Genomic DNA, 4645 nt, shown 5'->3' on the forward strand with positions numbered 1-4645 from the left:
TCCCCTCTTCTTCCCCTCGGATTTGTGCCCCCTACTCACTGGACCAACGAACCCGAGCTCCGGCAGCCACCTCGGCTCGTCCCAGGCATGCTCCGGCCACCCATAGCCCTCCCTGAGGCCAGTGCTGGATGAGGCCGAGCCTGGGGATCATCCCAGTGCTCTCGGCACCCGATTCCGAGCACCACAGCACGAGTTAAAGCGTCTCCAGCGAAGATCCGCTGCGGATCTGGTCGCCGTTGGTCAGTCTCCGGCGGGGGACGACGTGGCCGGCCTAACCCCGGTGGTTTAGCACTAAGCAGCCACTGACATTGGGCCCTAGCAGTGGGTCAAACCCACTTAGGCGCTGGTCAGCGCGGGATTAGCTCCTGAGACGCTGACCAGTGGGTCCCCCCTGTCAGGTTTGACCTCACCAGGTCAGTTGACCTGCTGACGCATTGCTGATGTAGTAATGACGCAATAAGTGAATTTCTGAATTAAAAGAATTCCAGAAAAATGCCAAAACTTCTAAAAATCATAGAAATTAATCTGTAACTCCAATGAAAATAATTTATATATGAAAAAATATCAGAAAAATCCAAGGAATCTGAATATGTCATTTTCAAACATGTTTGAAAATGTTACTCGACCCAAACATATAGAATAATGAATAAGTTAAATGTTAAAAATATTTTGGAGACGGAATTTGGAAATCATTTGAATTCCACTTCAAATGATATGATCAAACATTGTCCAAATCACAAACCAGCAACCTAACATGTATGTTCCATGCATGTTAAAAACAAGTTGATCCGAGCATCAGGTCGAATCAATTAAAATGGTATACGAGAATACCTCGTTTGAAGTAATATTTGAGTTTGACTCAAATCAACTTCAAACCGAATAAATGTTAACTATAATAGTAAACCACCTTGCATCCTCATGCTATGCTCATGCATCATCCTGTTGCATATGTTTGTTATTGATTGTTGTCATTCCTTTCGGTAAGCTCTGCTCCTCCGGATTCCACTGACTATCAGACTGGTGGATATTGTCCCTCCTCTGAGCAACAAGGCAAGCACCCATCTTGATCATCCCGATAAATCCCATGTTCTCCCTCCTGCACTTATTTATTGCATTAGGATGAAATGCTTCAAATGCTTTTGCCACGTTAGTTGAACCCACTTCCTTTGCATGACATGTCTTTGTCACAGTAAATAGCTGAACCTTGCAACCTAGCATACCTGGTAGTTGCTTGAGCCATGACGTGCCTTATCCTGCTATGCATGCTATGCTTAGAGTTGTGTATGGTCTGTCATCTGGGAGATGAACAGCATTGTGAGAATGTGTTCAGTAAGTAAAGGTTGTGTGTTGAACCCGATTTGGTAAAGGTACCGGTGAAAGGCTATGTAGGAGTACATGGCGGGTTATTTCATTGGAACCGTCCTTAGGAACTGAGTTCCGTGTATGTAATCCAAGACGAGATACTACCACATGGTGGGCCCTGAAATATGACCCCGCTCGACTTATTAATCGCTTAGTACTCGGTCCAGGAGTTGCAAGTAGTTTCTGGTGTTTATAGTCATGCTGGAGGCCGTGCATAGTGCTGACCTGAGAGGTGGGCTGTGATGCGGTAGGAAGTGCTCGGTGTACCAAGTGGCACCCGGATGGTGGGCTTGGGAACCCTGCGCACATCGTTTGGGGCCGTGGCAGAAACCTCGGCCGGACTTCCATGCGGGTTACCCTCAGATAGGCGTTAGACCTGGACTAGGTAATAGTGTGGTTAACGATCGTGGCCGACTCCCTCGCTGGGCTTCCGCTTGAAGGTTGTCGAGGTGCATGACGTGCACATGGCGATAAGTGGCGGGAGCGTGTGTGACGAAATACACCCCTGCACGGTTATGATCTATTCGAATAGCCACGTCCGCGGATATGGACTACTTGGAGACATATGTTGTTCATAGATAACTTCAATGGCTGCTCATAAAATTGTCAAGATAAGCGTGAGTGTCGTGGACGGCATTTCCGTATGGAGACGGCATGATTCCACGATGGAGTATTGTTGTGGTGTTAGTGGACTCGTGTGCGAGAAATCAAGTTGTCAAAATTATTTAAAAATGCAAGTTCTCTAGCCACGAGTCAAATGCTGGCTTTCCGCATGAAACCCCACAATTCCTTATTGATACATTGCATGAGTAGATAGTTATCCTAAAGTCTTGCTGAGTACCTTCCGTACTCATGTTTGCTTAATAATTGTTGCAGAGGCTGTTAATGACCCTAATGGAGGGTTCTTCCTAGACATCGACGACGACGAGTAGCTGGTGTCCCAGCTACGATCTGGCCCTAGGGTGGGTCTGTAGTATAGTCAGGCCACATGCCTTCTAGTTTCATCTGTCTATACTCAGATAGTTTATGTACTTCCGCTGGCTTGTAACTGAATGACTGCTATGATGGGTCGTGAGACCCTTACTGTGTAATATTATGTGTGTGGCTCTTTCGAGCCTCTTAAATAAAGCTTGTATGTTTATGGTTATGTTGTGATGCCATCGATGCATCTACACATATCGGTATGCCATGCGTACGTGTGTCGTACTTGATATGTATGGGGTTCGATTACCTAGCCATAGACTTTAGTAGCATTCCTTACAGGGAAATGCCCCTTTGTGATCCAACGTGCCATGGTAGCTCGCTACTGCTCCGGACACATTGGTTGACCGGCGTGTGTCCTTCTTAGCTGTTGTGTCTGTCTCCTTTGGGGAAATGTCACGCGATGTAATGGAGTCCTTGTAGCTTGCTACGACTCGTCTACATTCGCTGGTGACCGACACCTGCTTTGGTGGGTCATGTATGCGTGTCCCTGTGCGGAACTGCCACTTTGGTTTATGTCTAGACATGTCGATCCGGGTTCTTTGTCATTGGATTGCTAGCGACACAATTGCATACACGAGTCAAAAGGTGCAAACGGTCCCGGCTAAGGTAAGGCTGCAGCCGTGGGGTTAACTGTGCGTGAGACCGCAAAGGGATGCAATGGGTTACAGGCTGGATTCCTATGGCTTAGGATCGGGGTCCCGACAGCTTTCAAATTTCACTCAAGTTTAAATTACTCAAACGAACAATTAATCAATCTAGTAATTATTATAACATACGAAAATTTGGGATGTTAAAGTGGCCTAGGCGGTTACCACACTTGGTGGCACTGATTTGCAAACTCAGAAACTCCGATTTTAGCAAATGGATAACCACATAGTTGGTCGCTGTTTTTCGGTCCACGGTAAAATTAGGAAGGGCCGATTTGGAAATATTGGTGGCACCGAATTTGACTTTGGAGTTTGGACATAATATTTGTGGGAGAATTTCAGTACTATTTTTTGTGGCAAATCTCTAAGTACTTGAACAACTAGATCATCCTACTCACCTCATCCCCTTTTAAGAGCATTGGCTTTCCTATGGACTCAAATGTGTTTTCTCGCAAAATGTAAAGTGTTGAGTCTTGAAGCTTGGCCAATCCTATTCCTTTACTTCCTTGGGTCTTTTCCTCACATTCCTTAGCCAATCATCTGTGTGAATTATATATGAAATAAACTAGATAAAAATATTAGTCCAAGAGACAATGAATGTTGTCGTGAATTATCAAAACCACCATGGGAGCATATGTGCTTGCAATCTCCGCGTTTTTGGTAATTGATGACAACATACAATCAAAGCTTCAAATAAAGATAGGCAGTATAATATGAAAGCTTTAAAGTATACATGACTCAGTCAAGCTCTCCATAAATGTGTGCAATCCCCTTTAAAAGACATTTGCTTTTGAATACATGGTCACACACATAGTAGAAGGGACATGATAAGTCATGTGTACCTTGGCTATATGAATCAATCATATATGAATGAAAGGTCTCCATGTTGAAGACTCACTCTTGCAAACAATATGTACAAGAGACAAGAGATCGCCATGAACAAGGATATGATGCATATACTTACCTTGGAGTTCTTGAGCATCGTAATAGTAGGAACACACTTGAGAAAACAATTGTTAGATAACACAAGAGTATTCTATTGTAAAGATGCCAAGAGCTTCAGTAGTACCAAGACAAGGAAGACATATTGAGAATAAGATATGGTAATTGATATTTCTTCCCCTATTTGTTAGGATACATATGTCTCCAAGACCATTCAGAACTTTCTCCCCTGAGTATGTATATATAGGTTTTCCACTCCCCCATGAATCTCAACATGTATATATTGGATTAGGTAGGGTGAGACAAGTTCAATATAAAAAGGCATATAAACCTTACTCTCTCCTCTATCTTTCTCTCCCCCTTAATGTAGTTCTCCACCTGTAATATTTCCCCCCTTTGGGTAAGCATAAACTTAGATAGTTCTCCCCATTTGGAATTAAATTCCAAAAAGGGTCACAGGGTAAGGGTTCCTTGAGTGTAAGGGATCATTGATATTTCTCCACCTTTCATATTTATTTCACCCTCTTTGAAAAAGTTGAGAAAAAATAAAGAACTCAAGTAGTATCAAAATTTGGAGGCTCCAAGGCAAAATGAATCGGTAGAACTGAAAGTGATCTTAGGCCTCTCGAAGAAATCGGTACATCCGAAGAGGTTCATATGGGTGGTGCTGAAAAACACTCCTGAGGTGACAAACACTCTCTCATCAAGTG

This window comes from Hordeum vulgare, chromosome 5H (genome assembly GCF_904849725.1).
Source record: "Hordeum vulgare subsp. vulgare chromosome 5H, MorexV3_pseudomolecules_assembly, whole genome shotgun sequence".
Lineage (NCBI taxonomy): Eukaryota > Viridiplantae > Streptophyta > Magnoliopsida > Poales > Poaceae > Hordeum > Hordeum vulgare.